Source organism: Varroa jacobsoni, unplaced genomic scaffold (genome assembly GCF_002532875.2).
Source record: "Varroa jacobsoni isolate VJ856 unplaced genomic scaffold, vjacob_1.0 scaffold_360, whole genome shotgun sequence".
NCBI classification, from domain to species: domain Eukaryota; kingdom Metazoa; phylum Arthropoda; class Arachnida; order Mesostigmata; family Varroidae; genus Varroa; species Varroa jacobsoni.
In genome coordinates this window covers 176,364-203,431 of record NW_019213262.1, presented here as the reverse complement: position 1 = coordinate 203,431, position 27,068 = coordinate 176,364, and the positions used below count along the sequence as shown (strand labels likewise).

The 27,068-nt window shown below is 42.2% G+C and overlaps 1 long non-coding RNA gene across 2 annotated transcripts; it reads left to right on the top strand.

Annotated features, from left to right (window-relative positions):
• The first annotated feature begins 289 nt into the window (after nucleotides 1–289).
• On the top strand, nucleotides 290–20,913 carry LOC111259736 (uncharacterized). 2 transcript variants are annotated; one of them, XR_002679809.2, is made up of 3 exons: nucleotides 290–933; nucleotides 7,853–8,160; nucleotides 17,846–20,913. It is a non-coding gene; the product is annotated as an uncharacterized LOC111259736 (long non-coding RNA). The 2 variants fall into 2 exon arrangements; XR_015310721.1 differs by lacking the exons at nucleotides 290–933; nucleotides 7,853–8,160 and adding exons at nucleotides 16,833–17,410; nucleotides 17,606–17,725.
• The last annotated feature ends 6,155 nt before the right edge of the window (nucleotides 20,914–27,068 follow it).

Below are 27,068 nucleotides of genomic sequence, written 5' to 3'. Positions count from 1 at the left end.
GTTCTTAAGATAGATAGTCATCGGATAGTCGCCGACGATGGTGTCGTAGTGTTATCTCATCAGCATTTCTGGTCTGTCACCCAAGGCGCGGCTGTGGCCGGACGCGAATGTTTCGCGCTGATGTCATTCGTAAACACATACACATGCATACATCCTCATACACACACACTGATGTACGACGATCACAATGCAACGCGTGCTTCTTTGTGGGTCTGTATGTGTGTTTACGAGAGGGAGAGAACTAAGAGGTCAATAATATAGCGAGAGCGCTGTCATCTGAAGCCGCTAATCGGACCTTATGTTACAGTACTAATATCTATGTAGTAGCTTTGTATGTGTATTATTATGTAGTTGAATGTGGCAGACTTGCAGCATCGGTGACATCGCCGATTGCCTCAGTGATAACGCTCGACCAAATGCTGCAGCTTTGCGTCGCGGTCCTCATCCGCCATTCATGTAGCCACCTCTGTTACTGGACAGATAGACGCGCACCGTCACACGGAACCCAACCAACGATCGACAGAAGCAGCAAATATTCACAGCTGCAGCATCCGCCGCAAAGAATGCAAAATGAACAACGTTGCAGTTGTTGTCATTTTTCTCTGGTCAGAGCGCGCCGGCGCTCGGCGGTGCGCGCGCGATTTGAACCATGACTGAAGGCCCTACGACAGCGCTTTTGGGGGTCAACGACCGAAGTCCGGCACGCAATGGTACCTTGTCGCCCTATATGGCTATACGCTACTTATGCAATGTGCTGGTGTTACCACGGTGCTGTCCGCGAGAAAAGCTTGGTAGAAGAAGGGACCGACGACGACGACGACGACAACAAAGAGATGGGGACCTACGCTTTTCCACGTGTTGTTGTTACTGCTATATATGCCGCCAGCGACGGGTCTATCATAGAGGTCCGTGTATCTGCTATAATAATCAATGGTAAGTACTGCATCAAGAATGAAGGCGGCGGCGGCGGCACTTAAAAATGCGCAGTTGAAGTGTTTGAACACATTCGAAAGTTAAACGAAAATGTAGAGCGTTTCATATTTTCCCGCCTGTTGTTATTTCTGAGATCAGATCTGCCCATGTACCAGTGGTACCTCGGCACAGGATCGTTCATTCCACTGTGGTTTGTACTTACCATGTGCGAATGATAAACATTTTAGTTAATATGTTGCATTGGCAATGGCTTGGCCGCAGCATTCGTCACCAAATCTGTGGGGTTGGAATAGTCTTCCTGACGCTCTGATCGACTTGACTATACAACTGTATGGTATGGGGTCGATGACCTCATCGTCGACCCAGTGCTTACAGATAGCTTCTATAATGCGGATGTTGTTGGCAAGATGTCGGTCGGAAAAGGACAAGGTAGGCAGAAATAATATGGTTGGACAAAGTAAGGGCTGCTATGTTCGTTCCTGTTAGGATAAAAAGGTTGACGGTTTTAGGCCAATGGCAGTAGTCTTTATATTAAAATTTTTTCCTGACGCTTACCGAACGCTAGGTATAAGCTCATTAATACAATGCGAGGAATGCCTTTAGCGTTAATGCCTAGGTTTGCTGGCTCGTTCGTTCGTTCCTTAAACGTATTTCTTGAATCAACTTATGGTAAGCCTTATCATTTAGTAGAACCTACAGGATCACCCTAACTTGAAACTGTTCTAATTCCCGCCCAAATGTAATAGGTCACTGTTACTTCCGATCTATTACCGACGTGGATATCGTAGCTACACGTAGTTACGTCACTTCTCTGTCTTCCTCCCTCTGTGTGTGTATGTGTTGTAAACCGCACGTAGACGAAGAAGGAGTTACCGAAGTGGTACACGGGGGGGGGGGGGGGCAAGAGAAGCGCTTGTTTACGGCTGAGGTCACACAACGAGCACACACGAATCTCTCATGGTGTAGAGACCCCCGAAAAGGCGGAAGTATGTAGAGTAAGCGGTTGTCAACTAAAACTCTATGGGGAATCGAAAGCACAGGATTTTGTGGCACGAACGATGTGGTCGATAGAGCCTTCGTAGCGAGGACCTATATTTGCAGGCACTTATCGCAACGGGGACACATCGGAGCAAGCGTCGTTATTATCATTGCGTCATTTCCACTGACTCCCCGCTAGATTATAGGACATCCTGGTCAGCGCAGATATGATATATTTATACAACGTCCATGTCTATGCCAGCTATAAATGCCATATGGGCCAACATTTGTGTTTGCTTTGGTTTGTATAGGTTTGTTGGCAGCACGCAAACTTCTACATACGCTAAAAATTATTTAGTCCGCTAGCAAATTAAATGCCTCCTCCCAAACAAACACTTGAACTTTTTAAGGAGGTCAAGGGCTATATGCGGACCGGACTTTACGGCTAAGTTATTCTTCTGGCACTGCGAGTCTCTTGCCCACTGAAGTCTCTACCCAGTGTCCGTGAACTTTGGTTTACAACGAATTCTAGTACTATGTTAAAACAAAGCTTGTAGAGATGGCTAATAAACTTGTATATTTATTAGTCCTTTTATATAGCTCTTTTAAGTAGCGTTTTAATTTTGTTATATATTGTTCAAGTTACGAACTTTTGTCATAGGACAACGTCCTTTCAACGCGACGCCATTGTCATCGCGTGTAGTTGTTAAGAATAGGTCCGAAATGGAGGATGGTCCAACAAAAATAGTCCAATGATAACCACCTCTATTATAAATTAACATTGATACATGTGCTATTCTAATGTGAAAAGCGTTCTAGGGCCTGATTTTCGGTTGCCCGTGTAAACAGAGTCTAGCCGTGCATTATTGCTTTATACATATTTAACGTAGATAATAATCTATTTCGAACCGGAATAACCTTGTCTTCAAATGAAAAATTACAGACGCGTTACATGTAACGATGCATCACTACGCTAAATCATAGTTCATTATTCGATGAAGAAAATTCGCTTGAAGACCATAAGATTTCGGGGGTAACAATGTTTTCCTAAGAAATACTTGTTTTCAACAAACGTAAGTCATCATATATCCCTTAGAGGTTTATATTTAGTTTTTTTTGAAGATTTTAGTCTATTCATTGTACGTTTTTCCACAGTAGAAGTGTGTTACGATATTATTGAGTAGGTAGGTTGCGGTAGCGGTGGCTGGCACTGGCCGCAGTTGCCGGGATGCGCGTTAGCTACTGACCCAGCCTCTCAGCCCATTAGTTCGTATGGTCTCTGCCCTTGCAGATTAATAATTCTTATGATCGTCAGAGAAGAGACCCACAGTTAGCTCTCAATAGGTCGACGGCAACACTTAACTCAATGCCCTATTCAACTATATAGATGATACACCACGATTTATTATGTCAGCTATAAATAAATAATGATACTAACGCGTCAACCTCATTGCAGCGTGAAGTGCTGAATACTACTCACAGCCCAGAGCGAGAAAATGAACCGTTCGCTCGCTAATGAAGTGTTTACTCGTCCAATTGTGACAACGGACAAATGGACATTGATGAGTACTTCTGATACGCTTCAGGTTGACTGGCGGATAGACAATCGCTCATGGGAGTGTCAGAGGTACAAGAGATAATATGTACTCTAACAATAAACACTCAGCTATGGCTGTTAGTTCGTCATACACACAGGCCGTGTCATGGACCTACGGCTGCTTGGGCTTCAGACTCACATCCTCGAGGTCCTGGGTTCAGTCCCCAATGAGAGGCCAAATAACTTCATTAAAATATTTGAAGTATTAGGGCCAGAACAGCGAGTAGTTACGATTGATCAGTGCGTAAACATCAGTGGCTGTTGCTACTGAGGCTGAAAGATATCATTTACGCTTTGCATTGGATAGGGAACCTTGGAACCCCATTTTTTTTTATTTCAGATTTTCTACCGCGAGCACCAGCAAGAGACCTGAGACAAATACGCAGATCTGCTTTATCCCAACATTTACGTCACAATTTTTTTCCATGCCCATGTTCAGACCTTCCACGTAGAAAATCTGAGAGTACTTGTGTGCTTTCTTAGCTCACGATAGGTTTATACAGTTGATATTAATTCGCTGCTAACATCCATTGTAAATAATACCAGTACACAGTACGTGGTTTTTATTTTTGTACGGTTATACGAACGAGACTTCACAGGACAGCCTTTTATTTATATGCTTGAGTTATTGCATTCTTTCTGGATAACAATAGACATTATTGCGTTTTCTATCGCAACGCGTGCATAACTGGTCTTGTTACTATTTTATATATAATGTTATTCAGTATACAATATGGGTTGTGGATCTTCTTCTAACTCGAAAAAGCATCGGCTCATTATTGCCAGCGTCAACGTAGATCACATTAGGATGATCGGCATGGGCCACTTCTTGCTACTTCCTTCGACCCATCTTCTATGATACAGCCGTATTCTTCCGTTATAATCTGTTGTTCTCTGGGGCGGTGGCGGTGGCTGCTGCCGCCGAATGGACGAGTGCGAGCTGACAGACCCATGATGACGATGAACATAAGTAAGCGACAGCCAGTGCGCGACCTCAAACGAGGCCGCCCGCAGTCGTCGATGCAATCGTCAAAGGAGAGAGAGATAGATAGAGAGAGAGGGAGGGAGGGAGGGAGGGAGGGATAGAGAGGATGGGGTCAATAAACTTTTGAGCCGCCGTGGCCAGGAGCACGGCGTTTGCCACCGCCATCGCTGTCGCGGCAACAACAGCCAGTAATCACTATGACCATTATCACTAGACTATGGCTATTCTAGCATCGTTGCAGTGCAGCAGCGCCCCAGTATGAGGGTAAAATCAGCCGTAGCACGAGATAATTCTGGAAGCAGAATATATGCTACCTATGCGCTAAGTATATGCTCACTGTAGGTCGAGAGTGCATAAAAACAAGAGCAATAACCTCGCCGTGTCCGGCTACAGGCGAGAAAGGTTTTCCGTCCTCCGCCCTAAAAGCGGTGGCAAAGACAAGGAAAGCTTCTACGACTGCAATCTAGGCAGCTCGGCAATTCGGCTACAATCGAAACATCATTTAGAAGGGATCATCCCTCCTTTTACTTAGTTTGACCTTTTACGTTCTGGAGCTTCTTTGTTCGCATTCCATTGGGTCTGCGGGCGTTTGGGCCGTACAACAATGACCTTAGGCCACATAAATTGGGGTCGAGAAGGTCGGTTTGTCTTACATGAACTATTTTCGGGTCGAATATTTACCTTTGTTAAGTCTTAATAAACTTAACGTGCGTTCTTTGTTGAAAAGGACAAATCCGGACTAGAGTTGCTGTAGGGATTCTTCGCGCAGGCCACCATTCGCCAGTTTATATACAGATTATATATACAGTGATGTTTTTTTGCTTAGAATCGCTTCATGAAGGACATTTCCGCTAGATGTCGGCAACGATAACAGAAACAAATCCATCAGCATTATTTTTTCAAGTGAACATATTAAAAAAGTTAGTTCTCTCTCTCTCTCTCTCTCTCTCTCTGTCTCTCTCTCTGTTATACTGAATGTTTGAAGAGTGACGACGCCGCCAACAGGTTCAAGACTAGCATTATATGGCAGAATATTGTTGTTTCTCACAGAAAATTTGTTGGCACAGCATCGGCCAAGGAACGAGCCTTTACTTAACAGCTTTACAGCAGCTCTATTATCGTTTTTTCTGGTAATAAATGGTAACGGCTGGAACGCTACTTTTTTAGAACACGATTTGCCAATTTCTAAAGATCAACCCTAAACAACGGGCCAGCAGGGCTTCACGTTGCGAACAAACTATAATTCTGCAATAGGCCCATTTTGTTTACCGTCTCGATCAAAAGGTGCCCTACAGCACATACTGCTCTATACATACTTTCGTTATATATGTACATTGTCGAAAGCATTAAATAGGGCAGGAGAAGGTCTGATTAGACTCCGAACGATTAAAGATAGATACTGAAATATGTTTTCGAATGATTTAGCATCGAATGATGATGAAGCAGTAAAAGGCATGATTGACTGGCAAAAAATTACCTCTCGAGTAACTAATTTCTTAACAAAACAATATTAGAAATGTGGTATTTTGAATTAGTAATGAATAGGTAAACTCGTTAGATGTATCTGTCTGGGATTAATTAGCTGGAGTGGCTCAATGTGAGTGGCGCATCAGTTTCTTCCGAAAGCATGTATTTATCCCAGACTCTTGGAAATTACGAGTACTATGTTATTTACTTACATTATAAGTAATGTGAACTCGAAAATCTCAAAGCAAACAAAGCTAAATAAATCTAGCAAGCTCAAGTCGCAAATCCTTTTTCTCGGGTATTGATGTCTGAATATCAGACGTCTGCGCAAACTGCTGAGTATCGCCATAATGCACTTCAGCTGTCTGATGCGTCGCGGAGACAGACAAGTCTGCGTACTTAGATGTGTCAGTCTCGTGCGAACAGGCCATTTTATTGTAGCTCTACGTAGATGTTCGCACGGACCTATTGCCGCGAAGACGTTATTTGACAGAAGTGCTCGCTTTGTTTTCCATCATCGCTATCCCAAACACGCTATCAGGACGACGGTTCGGGACGCTATATATATATATATATATATATATATATATATATATAAGCGGTACTACCTCAACGATCGAGCTCGATGTGAGTAGGAGAACGAATTGCTCCTATAAGCCGATCATAGTGAAGCAATCAACTAGCGGTTTATTTTAACGTCCGGGAAGACACCTGAAGTGGCAATCAACCTTAGTTACAGTAAGAACCTTTCTTTTAATTTTTGCTCATTTCTCGGAATGTAGAAAACAGGCCGCATACTAATCCTACATTGCGGGAAAGCAACGACTCACGATTGCAACGGCGAGCGTAGATTCAACTAGCTGTGTCTTCTCACTGGAATAAGGACTAATTTTTCCTGACGGTTACAAGTGATTTAAAATGTTCGTTTTCGGTTCGCTAGGCCGTCCACGTGAATCTAGGCGCTTGAGAGTCAGAAAATCTTCAGAGCAGAAGATAAACGTCAACAAAGATGGTGACTTTCGATGATGTGAAAGAGTTGCGATACATTTCATCCTGAAGCGATGGGCCCCTGCCAGAGTAGTCGAACAATAAGTTTTATAGCCGAATGCCAAGCCCAGGGATAACTGCGCAAACACGACCCTTGTTCAAGTAGTATTTGGGCTATGGGGCAGTCGGAAACGAATATGTTTCACTAAAGGGAAGGAATTGTTATTTGGTCGTGTTTCAGCGCTAAAATGTCGATGCTTCATGCAAACATAGGAAGCGAGACAATTTTCGTCAAAAATAATAAGGTCGGCCTATACTAAATTTGTTTGATATTAATTAGGCTTGAACAAACAATAAGGCATATGCTACGTCCGGTATTAAGCCGACTTGCCATTGAAAATACTGGTTCACAGCAACAGTGTTCAGGCTACGGCTCACCTCTTTCAACGATACTCATTTCTGTTTGGTTAATTCACTTACTATCTGCGCATTTTCATTCGGGCTCCATACGAATCTACATTATCAACGGCCGTTAACTCTGGTCTCCACGCTTGTTAGTTTCTACCTGACAACACGTCATGCACAGGACGCGTTATACGTTGTTTCGGGTCGTGTTGCTGCCCTTTTTTAGCTTCTATATTGCAGTCCGTTGTTGTTTTTATGCCAAAACGTAGATACAGTGTGATTATAATAGCATGTGCCCACGCGTGTATCGACGGGAGATCTCTATAGCGTGAAGCGTACGACACACAGTTTCTGAATCGCCGCTATGGCGGTTTTGCCGATTTTACTGCGGTAGAATACATTGAACTTCGTCATAGTTCTGATTTTCTTCCACAGGCCAATTGTATATATTTATCTAGACGGGTACACTATATATCTAAAATTCTCTCTTTTTTGTTCAGTTTTCGTCTTGGCTAGCGGTCTTCTACATAACTGCTACGAACACCCCAGCCAGCTGGACCACTTTCGGGTTCATTAACCGCCGGGGGCGGAGCTGTAGTCAGCTGAGCAGACGCCGGTAGTGCACATCGTCATCGTCGCCGTTCGTCGAACGGACGACATGAGCAGACGCGTGTACACACATAGCTGTGCACCCCGATGGCAGAAACAGGAACAACTTCTGCTACTACAGCATAACTGAAGTCAGGAAAAGCAGCGTCGAAAAGGAGGCCGAAGGATCCGTTGCGCGCACTCGCGCAACACCGTTGAGGTAGCGTACCAACAGCGATTGTGGTTAAATCATCATAACGTAGTCGTCCTATGAAGACAGTAAAATGTGACATTTCATGCCACTCAACGTAACAGTAACAACAACAACAACAAAAATCATGATAACGATACATAATAATAACATTACCTCGAGTAGTGACCACAACGAGAAAATAATTAAATTATACCGTGGCCGCTGATCCAGCGGCCAACCAGCGCTTGCTGCTTCTAGTTCGGATAGATTAAAATGGAGAAATCTTTCGAGAAGTAGTGGCAGCGTCGAACACCGCGAAGAAAATCGGTAAGCTCCCGCTGACTGTATACGAGCGTATTTGTCTACGCGTATCTGACATCATATTTCGCCCAATTCTGGAACACGCCTTGAGCTCGCGACGGTGCTGGTAATCATTACGATGCTGTGACAATCGAATTGGCGGAAGTAATCGTGGTGGAAAGACGCGTGTCGGTGTGAGCTCCATTGAAAGCTCGTGACGCTCCATTCTCAATAGGAGCCTTCTGTAGCCGCTGGCGTTTTCGATCAACGTTGGTCAATCTCGTCAATCATCTATCTCCCCTTCTGTGTTCTCAATTCTCGGCGGTGCGAGGGCCACTAGGACCGCCGTCTAACGGGAAACAGAGCATCTACCTGAATTTGATAAAAGCCAGAACTATGCATTTTACAATAGTCGATGAAAAGGTAAAAGTTTGACTATTCGTTTGCCCAACATCACCTTTTGAAATGTCGAGGGAAACTACTGTCGTACGTGTCGCTGACTATAGAGAAACAGGGAAAAAAAACTCATGGGGGAACGGGACCTCTTTCCGTCGATTCGATGACTGGCTGGTTATAATCGCCACCTGCTTTTGTGCATCAGTGGAGCCCATTGCTGAAAAATCTCGCCAGTCATAACAGCCCGTTCCGCCAAAGCGCCCGTTGGATTGCGTAGGAAAGAAAAAAAAAAGAGGCATATTGTTAATAAATAAAAATTTTATCTATTTGACTGAAAAATAATTCATCCGTTAATGTTATCCGTATACAATATGGCCAACCGTTAGGCTTATTTGTATACATGTACAGAAAGATACATCACGGTAGACATGGAAGCGTATGCCTATCTATTTAACAAATAAGTTTTTCAAATCTAACAAATAAGATATTTTTATTCCTTTGAATGTGATACTTCATTCAAATGTCGACAAGATAAAAACAATCTGCGCTACATATATAAGTTGTAACTTGTTGTGTTACATTGTGTGTGGTCAACATTCTGAATTTGTTGTAGAATGTTATGTATCGCCACCGTCTCGCCGGTTATAAATAGGTAATAATTTTAGCTGGCTTCGTTGTACAGCAACGGGAAACAGGGTGGCTGGTGTTCAACGAAGTATAACCTATAGTACTATATCTTATATGTTTATGCTCGAATCCATATTAGCTAGTAGTTTACCATAGCTGGATTATTTAGTTGCGAGTTTCTTTTTTTTCGGTAGCAGTTTGTTTTTGAGTTAATTTGATCGCATATAGCTTACGGGCGTCTTTGTCGTCTTGTTTAAAAATGCGATGGGATCTCCTGAATATAAATGCATAGATGGATATGAGTCTTGTCAAACCCTGGCGTTATTCAGTGATCGCGTTCCAATGAATAGCAACCGATAGATGAGACCATTCTGACTCTTACATCTGTTTGTGTATGTATGCGCTTGTTGAAATCCGTTGTTTCCAATGGCATGAGCGCATCGAGTTTCCCGCGACCTGGCCTAACGCCATGTTACGCTACGAAGTCGCCGACTGGCGGCGGCGTCGCCCGCGTTCCCTTTTTGTGACGGCGACGCTATTACGTTCGATCGGAAAAGTCGCTGCAGATTTAGAGCGACGCGCATCGAGGTCGTTGGCCGAACCCTCTATGCGCGCGGAGAAGTGTGAGTCAAAATGGTGCAGTAGGGAAGTGTAATGGGGCAGGTCAGTGATCGAACTGTGCGCGAAGATGGATTACGCCGGCCGCGTTGAAACTTCTCAACTTCGTTAGATAGCTTCATATGGGATGCATTCAATTTTCGTATGCATCGTAAGATTAGCAGATGCCAACAGCTGTAAGGACAGCAGCAGACGACAAGGCCTACTCGTACGCCTGGCGTCCTTTTTTGCGGCGGTGTGAACTTGCTACTGGCACAAATTAGGTTTATTGATTTTTTCACCGATGAAAAAATGTTTGTTGCCGGGTAAGAATAACAAGTGTCACATAGTTACAGATGTTAGTATTAGAACATTATCCCGTGTCTGTGTTTGTCTGTAATCAAGTCTCTCTATATGTAGATCAAATTTTATCGGATCGCATAAACCAATAAAAAACAACGAAACTTCTCCAACACAAACGTTCTTGTCATATGAGGCAGATCTGCATAAAGAAAACCCCTACAGTGGATGCGTAGCGCAACGGTACAGCTGTTTTATGACATTCAACAGGTACATATAACCACTAAAGGGAACTCGGCGCCGTCCGCTTAATTCTGAGAATATACTTTCTTCCTATATCTCTAGAACCGCCTTGTTAGCACCAAGTGGCGTAAAACTGAATCGTCATACATAAACTGTGCTAGGTAGTGTTGCCTAACGTTCTGTCGTAAGTTGTTAGATCGTTACCTTTGGGTGCCCTATGAAGCCAGCACTTCGACTTAAACAATATCTAATTTCTGCTTCTTTGCAACAGCAGATCTAAAAAAGGCCACAACATAGTGTTACGTCATTGTCAGCCAGTACCTAATAGGATCTCGATCTGGTTCGAGCAGACCCAGATCCTGTTATCAGACCAGACAGCTTTATATATATCTAAATGAGCGTCTCTGAGCATGTGTGCAGTAATCTACGTTTGATTAGTTCTGTTATGGGGATGAGCCAATAACTTTCGTGAATGTATTCAAGGTAATCTTATTCAATTAATTGAGTATAGCGGCTACTATTCACTCGGAAGGTGTTTTTGTTTTTTGCCACTTAAGACAGGCCATCGTCGATCATGGCCATAGACATCCGTTAAAACGGTGCCTACAAGTGAGGTTGAGTTGATGATTGGTTGAGGCGATTTCATTACGCCAATGAAAGATACAGAAAGACAAAGATAAATTCGCTGGTTTTTACTAGAAGATTTGGTTTTTGACATACGCTTAACAGGATTGTGGCCAATTGACTAGTCGATGAGCTACATTGTCTGGTAGACTGTGTGATCAGCGTTGCATATTGATAGCCGTCAGCCAACGATGCTAGGTGCGATCTTGCCAACCAATGCGCGCTACCGCAACGGCCGGTAGAAAAGAGACGTCCAGAGAGGACTGATCGGCGTTGTTGCTAGCAGTGCTATTGCACTATGTTAGAGAAATGGCTGACAAACGTCGCTACACACAACAAACAACAATAACAAAAACAGACGACCGACTAGTGTCCAACCACTGCCAGAGCTGCTGTTAACACCAGCAGGAGCGACAATAACGGGGTTAACGATAATTTCGGCAGTGGCAATTGTTGCTAAAAATGAGACAATGCCGGTTTCTGTTGTTCAAAAGATGGCTAACTGCAGCAGTATCGCCAAAAGCAACAACAGGTGCCATACGTTCGCAGATAACAGAATAGGGGTTATTGGCCGGACTGTGCGTGGAGAAGAGCTAAAACGTCCATTTGCTCCAAGCTAATTCTTTGTTTGTTGAAACACATCGATCGTTAATGGTACAATAATAGCACATATCAACTATTACCTAAATCACTAAAAAAAGTTCGATTACTTAATTTCGTTCAAATGTCGCCGTACCGGCGTGTTCGACATGCGCTACCAGTAGAACATCGAAAGTTGGAAGTAAACATGATAGCCAAGTGCACTTCGAAAAATTGAAGCTTCACCGACAGAAAACAGGTAGAGCTACTTCAGTCAGTGCGATTGTTTCTAAAGATCACTTAATCAACGCCAATTTACATAATTTTCCGCGCTGTTTATGTGTATAAGCATAGCGCATCCGTACTGAATTTTGGAAGTAAGTGCTGTTAGTCATCCAAAAAGTTAACAAACAATAGAATACCACAAGAAACGAGTTGTACCATTAATCGTATATAATAATGATAGCAAAAGAACAAAGGCTAGATAATGATCAGCTAACGAAGCATGATTGCGCCTTGCCTGAACAGAAACTGCGTGTAGCAAATGTATATGTGGGAAATAAATAAACGTTTATTGGTTATCTAAATATAAACTGCCCGTCAAGCATTAGGTACTGTGTGTACATAATGAACGCTGAGCTATTTTAAGGCGTTTCTACTAGATAAACAGCGAATTCAACTAATGCTAACGTACGTAGATGAGCATCTAATATTTTAGTATTGAAGGCAGCACAAAACAGATCTCTGCATAACCATTGCGCGCTAGTAATTGGGTTTTGTTGTCTTCTTTTGTGCGCTGATTCTCTGCTCATCGCACTTAATCCTTATTTTTAAAAATATAATTTCTAATATAGACATTTTCCCTATTAATTTTCTAAGTTTCTCTAATTAATTAGCATTATGTTTACTGGGACACGATAAGAATTTGCTTACTTGAGCCAGACATATTTGATTTCGTTTATTTCTCTAACCAAGTGGTAATGCTCGGTAATTCCCTAAGAACATCAAGTTACTTCCGAACGGCGTCTAAGTAAGTAAAAGGGGCGCGATTTTATTATTAACAATCTATTACGCATTATTGAGTTAGGTAAAAATTATCGCTCAGATCACTATTTATCTGGTGTTCTGATCTGGTGGTTGGTTATCTGATAAAGTGAGTCCCATATATTATTACTATGCGACCATCGAATCTACATGTTATTGCAGCTGGGTAAAGAGAGATCACATTTATATATATATATATATATATATATATATATATATATATATATGTGAACAAGAAGTAGCTAGAATGCTCGATGAGAAGAGGATACTTTAACAAACGATGCTTGATTAATACCTTTCTATGAAAGCTATCGTATATACACAGAACAAGTAGAATTGTGATAATTATGGACCTCGCATAATATTTGGAAAAGTTCTTATTGGAGGGTTAATTAAACTTATAATTATTCGAGCGTTAGTTAAAGCGCGTTCCAAAAGCAAGTCGCTGCAATGAATTTTAAAAAAAAGCTAAAGAGGTTACTTCACGACAAAATACGACTATCAAGTGCAGTTAAACAAACTAATATCTGAGAAACGTGGTGCAGTGAACTCCGACTTCAGAACGCTTTTCCTCACTTCCGATCGCAAACAACTTTTTAAAAATTGATTCAGTAAATGGTCAAGGCAAGGCAAAAGTGATCGTACCAAACCTGAATTTACCACCAATATACCTCACATATTCTACCTGGGTAAAAAATCATCAATTTCCAAAGCTGAAAAAACTGTGACAACAATGAGCCTGAGCCGCAATTCGCTACTTACAACTAAAAGATATCACAAGCCTGAATTCACTGTATAATTTCAACGAACATACCGGAACGGTGCATCGCAACCTCACCAAACGAACCGTTCATCACAGACCCGTCTCGTTGAAAAGAGTACTTTTACAATTTCTAAAAGACTATTTTAATACGATACATTAATTTACGTACGGAAAAAGGCGTGACGTATAATCCTAAGACGTATAATCGCAGACAAGACGACAAACATCTGCAACAAATACTTCAATTGCACACACCATCATGCGTACGGGAGGCAAACGACATAGGCATAATCTGTATCATATCCGTACGAACCGTTGTATGGATTGTGGACTGATGTATTATAAATATGGGTTTATTTAAAAATAAGTTCTCTTGGAATTGCCAACAATAGAATGAGTGTTCACATGGATACCAAACGACACTCAGGCAGAGACACATCGAAGAATGCTCCTTTGTGCAGTCTAAGTAAGTTTTATCGCATCATAAACCGTTAGACAGCGTAAGCAAAAAAGATGAATCGTTTGAAGAACTGTTGGCCCCGATAAATGTTGCATGAACTAAGATTTTTGATTGGCTGGATTAACTGCAGAAAGTCGACAAATATCAGAAGATAGAAACGTTAATCAGTAAAGCCGTGAGCGAGCTCGCGTCAACTATGACATGCCGACATCTCAAGCCGAAGTTCCTGAAGTAGTTGAATTATATACACGTCATAGGCAAGGTCTGATCCAAGTAGCCAGTGTATGAAAAACGTACACGACTATTGTGATCCCGTGAGAAAGTTCAAGAAAAACGAGGAGTTACCATAATTTTCGCGGAGATAAAGCCAGTCTAGTTATTATTTAGCCGTGGATAACGACTTGTCGTTTACCAATATGGTGGATAATGGATAATGACGCTTAAAATGCCCTTGTATTAGATAGGCTGTATAGACTTTACGAAAGCCTTCGCGCTAACAGCCCATGCCGCAAAGGCTCATTGAGCCCCTTCTTGATATTCATACGTACAGATACATGTCTATATGTGCGCATTTGCAATTGCTACTACTACTACCACTATATTTATACAAACAATTAAACCTGGCCACGATTTACGGGCACGGTAGCACGATTACTATACGGTAGCTGAATACGTCTGAACGGCATCCACGGTTATGCTGGAATACTTGGACTTATACTACAAAATGACTGAGACCTTACGTACCTTGATACCGCCGTTAGCCGTTCTAATAGACTGGAAGCCAGTACCCCTATTACTAGAACTAAGCGTTTGTATGTATGTGTCTTCGTGAATGCGACGGCAGGCGGCTATTGTAATTATAATTATGTTCATGACGACGAACAGGTAACTTATCCTGATAACTGAAGAGTGATGGCACATTCGGCGGGAGTCAATATGGCAACCATTAACTTGTCCCGTATATTATATGTACAACAACAGCAGCCTAATACCTGTACCTGGGTTAGGTAATTTCCTACTTCCGGCACTGACTTATGGCTGGCGGGAGATTTACACGAAAGGAATCTATTATGTGCTGAATTGGACATATATTTATCGCTTCACTCTTTTTTTTTTTTTTTTATTTAGTTGCCGATAACAGCAAAATGCATCTAACAGACATTGTTGTTCATCCGTATCTTCATTTACTCGATAGTACCGCCCCTTACTTCTTATGGTCAGGCTAGTAGACGTTGGTCTCCATGTGAAGATTTTCGAAAATGCACTGTTTATGGGCATTTTTGGATGCTTTCGGCCCGAATTATAGCCTCATTAAGGCATAGTCACCGTTGTCGTATGAGCGCCTCGAGGATATCTGGTAGGTTGGTTGGTAGGTAGGTAGGTAGGTAGGTAGGTTTAAAAATTTCTTCAGACTCGACTATTTATCAGCTGGAGGTTGTTCATGTTAAAAGTCTGCAAACGATACGTACCTTTGAGACAATTATCATACTATGAAACTAGTATTGCTTATACGAGCCGAGATGGCTAACTTTTATCTAATGCATTACAGAAAAACAATCAATTTAAAACCACAGGCGTAAAGGCTTTGTCCACTCTTTTCATTTGAAGCTTTTCGTAAATGATGGGAAACCCACACGCTTATTGTTAGTACACCGAAAAGTAGATGCGTACAATTGCTTTTTTTTGTAAATTTTACGTGACCCAATTATTGAAAATAAGAAACTATATATGTAGAACAGTTAGCGTTGTCTTCCTTTCTTCCGATTCGTAATAAATTTCTTCAATGTTTGAAAAAAAAACTATTGAGAAGATCAGACCACTAGCGAATAAATATAGCCTAGCTCGAAGTGTTCTTCTTCTTCAATTCGAATTTGCCAAGCAACCAAACACTTGTAAAAGTGAGACTGAGATGAGATCTGCCAAAATCATATTGAATTGGATTTTGTAAGTTTAAAGGTTCGCCAGAATAGACCATTCTAAGTTAAGCTAATATTCTTTCGTACCACTTACAGGCACCCTGTTTCCTGGATATCCAACGTGTGTCGAACTTCATAATGCTCTTAAACGAAGTTGTGATTACCCAACAATATTCCGGTATACAGTTTGTTTAAATACTTGTTAGAACGACTTATCTCACAAATAGGCATAGAGGATATATGTCTACAGTCAGATCCGTATACAAACCTGTAGTCGAAACGCTAATATCAATATAGTCAAAATGGATACGTAGCCAGATCCCGGTCCCGCTATTCATTCACTTTTTTTTATTTTATTTTTATCCGTTCTTAATATCCGCACCACAATCCGCACAAGTCCACTACCCTGTTTGATTTTGCTATTAGAAGCCTTAATTCTTGTATCAGTCGGCGAAAAGGTCAGTTTAAAATATCGATACGGGCGCGAAGTTTGACGGTACCTCTGAAAACGACACATGAAAACCCTTCAATGCGTGATCCAATTGTACCCGACGTGCGACAATATAGGACCGATAAAGAAATCTCTAACCTTACTGGAATCTCATAGCTTTATAATATCTTAGATGAGATCCGGTTGTTTCTGTGACAATTTGCGTAGAAATAATCTCACGAACGGGCCGACTATGGCGGAGCTATTAAAATGACTGAAACTAACCTGTGAGAGATACACGAAGGAATGGCATAGGTCGTTCGTGCTTAGTTTGGATTTGTACATCGTAACTCATTTCATATAGATGACTTGACTGTATTTAAACGGTGGATCAAGTCTCAACTTTGTTCGTCAATGGAAAACTTCAGCTTTCACTTCTTGTTATCCTTATCTTGAATTCCAGGGTATTAACTATTCTATTATATACATCTGGCGCATGATCCAATCGGATATTAACAGAAAATAACTAGATTAGTATTTGAGGCGCAAGTTATTATGAGGCGCAAAGCATTACAATTACCATAGCTTGTCTCGTTCTCCTTCCTCTTCCACGCGTTCCCAGTAACAGCTACAAGTGCTTAGCACCTTCGACTGTCGCTCAATGTACCCGTTACCCTCGCTTTAGTGATGAGTGCAACCAGCAAATAAGCTGTACTCGTAGCGAACCCTCGAATTACCTGGTCAGGCCTTGAGCTGAACTGTTTCCCGCTGTGTCCGGCGTGCTACATTATCCTGTTACACGGCCTATTCAGTACAAGCGGCCATTTGCTACTATCGCCGTTACTGCTACTGCAGAGGCTGGCGGACAAGGCCAAAGCTGTGCCCATTGGCGGCCGCTCAGCACAACGGCATCACTGACGTAACACTGAGTGACTGAATTGCTAATCATAATTTCAGCCACGAGAGTATCGTTTAGGATGAAAAACAGACCGATAATGGTAGGTCTTATTACGCCCCGTCTATTGGGAATCTGGGAAAGACGGAATATTCAGATATTTCTAACAATAATTTTCAAGCATGTACTCGAAAGGTGCGTCACGTAGATAATAATGTGAATTTACCGTGCGGTTATTGCATATAATAAATTCAATCAGGGCTGACACGTAACACACTGAACTATTTTCTGCTTATAGGAAGATCCATTGTTCATCAACAGTTGGCTACTCGGACCGCGCATGCAGTCTTCACTTGGACCCTTTATTAATGCGTTCCTTCTGAACGCATTCAATAAATCAACACTAAAACTGTGCCCGGTATGTTACGTAACGAATTAGTTAGAAGCTACGTCGTCATTGTATGGCAGCAAGCAGATGTCCAGAAGGTACATATTCCTAAAGTATATTTACTTTTCCTATTCTACCCTTTCATTTCAGGCGAACCGTACTATCCAGTCAGCTATGTAATGTCGCAAAAATACCACTAAGTGTCTTGTATAACCAGAGCTAATGGCGTTATACATATACCTGCAGCCTCAGTATGTGTGTATGTATGTTTAGGTATAATATCTGCGCTCGCCGCCAGCCGTAAAATAGGTCACTACTGAAGTTGACATGCGGCGGCCCTCTGACGAACCTGTAGCCTCTGTCGACGTGACGAACGGCTACGCAATAGCTTCAATCGGCCAGCTTCAATAGCCTATCAAGGTGTAGTCCTAAAGCCACAAGCAGATTGTTGGAGAGAAGCACAGGAGCAGATTACAAAGGAATAAGCTTAACAAGCTTAAGTGACCTCGCAACCTCAAGCAGAATGTCCTGCATCTACTCGTACAGCAAACGTCGTTGTCGTCATCGTTACCGACAGGCAATAGACGTTGCCTCATATGTTCACTGGCGTTTACTTGGTGCTATTTCTTGTCGACACTGCCCCTCCCTGCATGTCGTGCTAAGATAATGGGCGTGCCATTACCTTCATATGCACTTACACTTAAAGCACAAGTTGCTCAGTAACTATCTGGAAGTTAGTTATTCAGCCCTGCTACTAGTACACAGCGGCTCCAATAGCTCTTCCATTCAAATACTGTTGCTGCTAGAAGTAGATAGATATCTTATTTAGAGGCATCAGTTTTTAGGAAGGAATTGAATGTTTTAGTGCATTTCGGGTCTTTCGCCCTGTGATCTGTTAGCTTTTTTTTATAGGTGTTTTTCAGCAGGTGCCAAAATATGGCGACGATCCGAGAATGATATTTTATTATAGTATTTTATTTATACAGATGCACTTGAGTAATTTCGTGATCGATTTGATTTCTCCCTATAATCTCTATAGTATACTGAGAGTAAGGTACGGTAATCGTCATCGTTTCATGAGCGCATCAGCGCTACAATCAACGACTAACTTATCTAACATACCAATCTTGATTGTGGTAAGTCAAACACGTCCAAGGAGCATCTTTACTCCTTCCTTTACTCCTCCCAACTTTTCAAAGACAAATTATGGTTAGCAACGTAAGCGCCTTTAGCTAACTGACACGTCAAACGCTTTCTACCGTAAGCGCAGCTATTCGAAAATCACTATTAACTATCTATAATTTTTAATTGTAGTAGTAGTTTACTGATAAAGTCTGTATATGCTATGTTGATAACCATATATCTGTGAGGCCTATCTTGCTTTGTTTCGAAAAAACACTTTCGAGAAATTAGCGGCCATCGATGACTTTAAGGTGCTGTAGTTATGGCCATGTGGCTGACGTAGTTTGCCAAAACCGTAGATATTTCCTGGCAAGATCTCCTGCCTGGATCTCCTGCCAATCAAGAGTCAGGCAGACTTAAAGAATCTCAAAGTGAATCGTTTTTACGAACAGGATTTTAAAGCATATGATTGTTACATCCTGAGGACATACGGATGTAATATCTTCCCTCTTAACATTACGATGCGCTAAACTCTCAAGTGTACTGGAAGTACAACATGTACGTTTTATCCACATTTGCTTGGCTCCATTTCATGTTATAGTCTCATACGTAGCGTGTTATGATACTGACTCAACGTTCTACAATAAATTATACATTTATAAATCCTCAGCTTCCTGAGACGGACCCTGGTTATATAAGCAGCCAATGATTCTAACAATTGTCGAATACGTATATGCTAAAAAAGTTACAACCATTTTATCGTCCAATGTGAAGTATGACGGAATCATTCGCAAGGTTTGAATCTATAGCTTAGAGAGATGAATCTATCGCGGTTTGTTTGAACCAGTAGCGTTTTTAAGTTGGTTTTTTAGCATACGCTTTCGGCAGAGTTAGAGGCGCTAGCAACATACATCATAAAGAAACATTTTCGAATTGTGCAGCAGTTACGTTCCCTTACAACACATCCATGATCAGAAGAACGCTTCTTCCTAGATACATGCATCTAGGCTTGACCTTTACAACCTAACCTTACAAGACATACCCGCATTGATGTATCCCGGTTCAAAATCTAACACGAACAAGATAGACATGCAACCATCGATAACCTGCATACATTATTCATGCTGCGTTTACTAACCCTCATAAAAATGTTCACTGCAAAGTTCTACCTCTGATTAAGGGTATCGTTTCGTCGTTCTCCGTTCCAGGTGCGTCGCTCCATGGCGTAAGTAAGTATAAGTCGATTCCACCGTGGACATCTATTATGTATGCTATCTATTGCCGTACTATTTTAGAAGGCAAATAGTGAAATGCTGTCAAGCAATTTTAGACACTCGCTGAAAGGATTGCCTTAACATGCAACAAGCTGGCTTTGTTTGCTTCGTATAGATGGCTCTACCTAAACTGGACCCGTGTTTGATCGTAAAATAAGGAGATCCTGAATCTCGCTTCGATCTGATATTGTTGTTTGCTGAGGTCAGCACTATCTTTGCTCTATATTGATGTAGAATAGAGACAATGGTTAGGAGCTATCCTGTTATCTACCTAAGATTAAGTTCTTGAGAGTGATAAATATACCTTAGAAAACAATAGCGATGGGCTCCGTTTTATTACAATATACGGACGAAAGGGTAAAAGACTGATTCCACGAGTGAATTCAATAGAGTAGTACCTGATTCGAGAGGTGCAATACGCGCAAAGTTCCAGCGACGTGTACGGAGCCATCATCAGTCAAACCAGTGTGGAGAGTGATGATAACGAGGCATGTTAACTATTGACTTAATCATCATGCAGGGTAGGGCATACTAGATGTCTAAAAAACTACTGGTTAGGTGGGCTTGTTCTCGTGCACGTTTGGTGGAACGTGAGAAAGATCACTCTTGCTAGCATTTATTCGAATTACCCTAAACGAATAGTGACGATCTGAAAAAAATGCCTTAAAAAATAGGTCAGTGAATTTTGGCAGGACGTTCCTGGCTGGCTCGTTCCATTTCAATGGCTTCCTGTAATATGCGTCAACAAAACGATTTCCTAACAATTTTGTAACTTATCTTCAAAATATGCTTCATAATAAAATGAATGTTAAGCTACTTGGATACCTAAGTGTACTACGGGTAATACGGCGATTAAAAATTTATGTACCGTACGACAGTATTAATAACAACATGCGTCAACCAACTATCTTCCATGCGGCCCCACAACCGCGACCAAAAGCACGCTACGGCTATCATTTCTATAATATTGAACCGAACCTCTGTACCCAGAAGGTGTTGCGAAATCACCAAAGTACCTACATAACATGTAACAATAATAGCAAATATTACACCATTCGCTCGCCCGCCGCCAGCCAGCTATAAACATTGCGGCAGGTGTTAGCTCTTGCTGTGCTTCGGACGTCATCTATAAGGAAAGACTGTAATGCTTCGCTACGTTTTACTAAATGTTTTAACTCTGTCTGAAGCGGTTCCGTTTATAACTTCTTTCTACCGCACTGTTGCTGTTATGGAGACGCTAACGCCAGCATTGGTTTTAACACTGTTATTTGCTAGCAGTTCTGTTCCCGCCCATGGGGCCCCTGGTCCACTGACCCCGTCCGCGCTTTTCTCGAACTCTGCAGCATTTAGCTATAACTAGGCGAATGAATGGATGGATGGGGTGGGGGGAATAGCAGTATCCTGTTGTTGTGGTTTCGTTTTTCTTCTCATTGTTGACTTTACGGTTGTCCGGCGGTCGTTTCGTCCGTGAGCCGCACTTGCGACCACGTCCATCCCTTGCTCCTCTTCCTCCCCTGCGAACTTCCCTATTTCATTTCTTTACTCAGTTGTAGCAGCCCGCCCCTGAGCAGTCGATGAGTGTCAGCCCGAGCTTCGACTGGGCCCACGGCTTAGGTCAATGACCCGCCCAGATTCAATGATGCTTTACTCTCGCTTTTCTTCGGCATCGTCAACATTGGCTAAAGCGGTTCTTCTTTTTCTGAAGGCTCAAAACTACTCCCGTGGAACTACTATGGGCTCAGAACTACTTCTGTAGACCTTCTCGCGTGCTTGCGTCGGTAGCGTCTGTTGACATCATATTCGCGGTACAGCGCAACGCGGTCATCGCTAGCGAAAAGTACCGAGAAACGGATGAGTAGAGAACTGCTTCGCGCATAAGAGAACTTCGTCCAAAGGAGAGTTGTTGGATTGTAAAATGGCGTCGCGCAACTTAATGACAGCAACAGCGTCAACATGACCGGCAATACCCGCGGCGGCGGCGGCGGCGGCGGCGGCGACAACAACAGCAGCAACGGAGCGTCGTCGGGACAACTTCCGTCCTTCATACAATTGCTGATTGGTGTAGTTTGGTGGTAGCAGGCTACCGTCCCGCTCAACTGCTGGAGGGGGCCCAACGGTTGAGCCGCAACTGGAGCTGTTTCTGTCGGTCGTTCACCTCTTTGATGAGGGTCATTGACCGGGGACCCTAGCATGAACGCTAGCCCCCAGACACAATGTGTTACCATCTATTAGGAGGAAGGATACGCGCAACGGCAACAGGGAAAACAAGAGGGAACCCGATGCGACCGATCCGGGTCGTTAGCGGCGGCGATGTCGTCACTGGCATCGGCTAATATATACCTACTAAAACAGTGCATTGCTTTGAAGTGATGCGATTCTCGCCCGATCTGGAAAGAATGATCCAGATTTGTATTGGGCATACTATGGTACAGTAATAACAACAGAAGGAACTTACTGGATGTGCTTAACTGTGTAGTGTGTCGTCTCCATCTACCAGCGTGTCACACAGATTTGTCCGTACTCCCCTCTGCGCTTTCAATCACCTGCTCGTTTCAACCATTTAACAAGAGCAGTAATCTGAAGCGACCCCCTCCTTTTCCCGCATTAGACTGACGGTATGTTCCTATATAGTGGAACCCCTCGTCAGCAATGTTAAGTAACTTACCTTGAAAGTGTAGTATCAGCTGTCCTATCATAGCTATAATAGTGCTATTTGAATAGAGTACAATTAATATAATCATTAAATATTTTTTACATTTTAAAAGACGATATCTGTCGTTTTGCTTCCATCGTTGTAGACGCATCGAGTTGTGTCGCACGCGTGTAAAAGAATGCAGAGTTCTCAAATGAGTACCGTGTCGAAAAATATTAGAATATATATTATATATAGAATATATAAAAATATTACAAATATCAGAATTTTTATGGCAAATAGAGAAAAATTGGCTAGCATACAAGTAAAGTATGCGTAATCTGGAAGTGCTGATATAGACAGAAGTAGTTGTCCGGTGCTACATTTTTTTAAATTGTTTACTTTTATTCGACTTTGTACAATTTATGTGAAATTAACATACTAATTAAATGTCTACTAAGGTTTTAATGTCAACTATGAACTACGATAAGAACTTCAAAGTACTCCGGACATCTTCTATTTCGTTATAGGGTTACTTGCCTGAGGACTGTCTTGGCGGTGCTGGTGTCGCCATCTATATACTGATAACTCAACCCTGTTGGCGTTCTATAGTGAAGGGCCGGCAGACACAGATAATATATATATACATACCATTGATGTGAATGTTCATTAAAGGTTGCCGTTAGGGCTCACGCTAATGTACACAGAAGGGATGCGGTAACTTCTTGAAAGCCATAGATTACCTAACTTAAGTTAATCTATGAGAAATAGTGTTACCGTCGCTAAAAGCGCGTTTAATAAACGACTTCGTGACACTTTTTAACTTCATGTAGAATCAAATGAAAATCAGAAAACTATTATGGAAGGAGCGTAAACGTGGAATATCCGAAGCGTTATTGGCGCCATTCGTAAACGCGTCGTGGAGGAAGTGAGACCCCTCTAAATGAGATGCTTGTTAATATTCAACACAATCTACTCTACTTCTTTCTAAACTCAAATCAGTAATTTTATTAATTAAAAAGTCGTCTAATTAATTAGTCGTCTAATTAATCTAATTAAATAAGCCAGAAGTGTTCTATGCGTCATTGATCTGCATCTAAACCTACAAGCTTTACGCATAAAGGAAAACATTTTTACTGCATATAAGGGGATAAGCCGCAGCAACGTTTCAATAATTATTTCCGTTAACTTCTTATTATTATTAACTTCTTAGCTAGCGGAAAATACGCTTAAAAATAACATTATATATAGAATCATTCGCTGGGCTGGTCGATAGATCCCATGTGCTCTCCGTGAGACAAACGTAAGTTGTGCTTGATTATCTAAATTTCATTGCAAGCTGGATAAACAGGACAATGCAGGCGACATAAAACTAACCTAAAGCATGTGCCCTTTTCCCGATTTTACGAATTATTTGACCTTTGGTGATAAATTTCAGTAGTTTCTATTTATATTGACGGTGTCCATTATTACAATCTAATTTTTTACTTTTTTTACGATTTGAATCTTCATCGAAAAAAAAAAAAAACTCGCACGCAGCTCCGATGGAAAGTCGTGCACTGCGAAAATCGGAGTTATTAACACCTGCTTTTTTTTGTCGAATACGAGGAACGATCAAATAACCGATCGGTTAGAGGTAAACATCGCACAGATTCTCTGATTAGCCCGTTGCGTGTCAGTGAAGGTTCCGGCCGCAAAGTGCTGATCTAAAGAAACTGGGGCAACAAAAATATCAGAGTCAAAACCCAGTCGAGTCGCAAGGAGCACGCGGAATTGAGAAATAGAACTTCGATGTAAAACTACACAGCAAAATTTGGTGGTCCAATGAATTCAACTGAAGTATAGAGTTAGACAAGTTACGAGTTGCATGTTTTCTTTATATGCAGCGAAAATTTCCTGAAAAATTGGAAATCTTAAGCAAATTATTTTGATTGGGAACGTTCGTTGCATGCATGGCAAAACTTACAACAAAGGTTGCTAGTTTGGCGACGTGTGGCAAAACCATATACATATACCGTGTTTATATTTTATTGTTTTTTACGGAGGTAGGTGAGGCAAACATTTGTTTCATTTATTCTCGCCTTTAAAATTTACCCGAATACCAAAAAGACATCCAATGCATATCCTTGTCATATGCATCTTCTTCTTCTATAAGATTATTTCCTGACACAAATTATCGTCGATAAATTTGTCTGTCGCGTATTTTACATGTGAACATATGTACAGAAAAGTACGAGCGGTATAATTCGCCCAAGCGGCAAGTAATCCCGAACGAAGTGGGAAGTTCTTGATGATTATAGGCGCTTAGCAACAGATCGCAAGTATTCGCTGCGGCTCTAGTCCTTTCTGTGGCCTTGTTCACGACGATAATATACGTAGTTATGTTGAACCTACTAAATACATTCACGAGTAGCCGCGTATAACACTTCAACAGTGCAGACTGTCTATAGAGGACTAATGAATGCCATGCCTTCTAGCAACGGCCTCGTCCCGTGAGGGGAGTGCCATAAAGATCGGTTTACGTCTCTTCCTTCTCCTACTCCTTGATTTAGTCTAGAAAATGGTTTAGTGTCCAAAAAAGTGGCAGCAGTTTGACTGTGGTAGCTCGCCTCCGGTGTTCGAGAGAGGGGAGACGACAGCAGCCTAGGACTATTGGCCTTTCAGCTAGCTGCTCTCACTCCCAAGTCGACGACCTAGTTCCCGGCCGCCGAGGGCATTGCTCCTTTTTCCCGGCCCCTGAGACACTGGTTGGACCCCTTGCCTCTCTGCTGGCTCTGCCGGTGGCCCTTCGAAGTTCCCCGTTCAGATACACACAAACATACATACGCAAACGCACATGCGTTCGCAACACACGGAAAACGGAACCAGAGTGACTTGCTGTCTGTAGTACTGTAGGCACTGCTGAGAACCGAATGTATTTGAGGAGGTGACGATCGACCGACCGTGAGCTACAGCAAGAGAATTTTGGAATATTCTACCATGCAACAAGCAGTATTGTATTATTACTTTCGTTAGCTATGAGCTGAGAAGGGTAAGACGTTGAAGGGAGAGATTTCCGGCTGAAGTTCGTCTGGAGACCTCGATATGGTAGAGCCTTACGAGAGGAATGCTTCTCGAGAGGCGAGCATTTGTGAGGATGCAGGGCTCGGGACGGGGGGGGGGGGGATATAGGCAGAAAAACCACGCCACTGACGACCCCATCTCAATTTGCCGAAGCCCTTGAATCGGTCGAATCGGCAAAATAGCTTTAAGAGTAAGTTTTTCGCAGCGAAGGTAAACGAGAATTGTCTGCCGGAAGAAGAACACGCCAGCAAGTCAGCAATAAGGGGTAACAGGAGAAAGACGAGGAGACCAGCACCAAGAAGCTAGAGTATGGTTGGCAGCCGTCAAGGAGCAACACCGAGATTCATTGTTCAGTAGGCTGTCCCAGTGACATTACATGCAGACGTACAAAGAGCATGTTGGCATTGCCCATTGTCAGATTTCGGGTGATGCATACTGCAAATTGGAAAAAGAGAATAGGATGAAGGAATCTATATCTGATCCGACTTCTCCACTACGACCACTGACAGTGTCGACCGTCATCGAGAGCGCCTTCAGCGATGGTGAGACGAAGTGGGATGCCAGCGGAAAAGCCCAACAATCCGCAACTGCTGGCCAAATCGAGGTCGGCCAGGGGGTAGGCAGTGCAAAGGAAGGCCGGCGGAACTCAAACGAGAAGTAGTGGACATGGCAGTTGGCTATTGTGGTAAATACGCGCCGACAACTCGTTATTTTTCTGGCATCAGCAACAATTCGTGTCGGTCGTGATGGACAGCTCTGCCAGCAGCGATTTCGTGTTGCTTTCACGCCTTTTACACGCATCTCCACTCATGGAAATCTCGACTATGTAAAGTAGTTTTGTATAGTATGATCGTTGTGATTGGTTTGGAAAAGTCTGGGTATGACAGCATTTAAATTTAAGACACTGTGTAATAACGTTCAGTTACGTTAATCCTGTCACCGAACTTTTCGGATTATAAACAATTTAATAAGAATTTCTAGGCACGCAATTACCACCAAAGAATGCGCTTTTAAAATCAAATGATTGCTTCGAGCATTTTTTCGTAGTCTGGAACTTATAGTTAATGTTGCGCTAATCATTAACTTAACTTGGTTTGTATGTTACGGAATACACGAAGAGAAATCCAGCCGGGAAAAAATATGTTTGTTTTGATTTTGTATATATTTCAAATTCTGGTGATTACAAAGAAATGTTGAAATAGCCGAATAATGCAGCCATCGTTTTAGTACTAATGTACCTATATGATATTGTCGAAAGTACCGTGGAGGCCTGTGTTAGAGT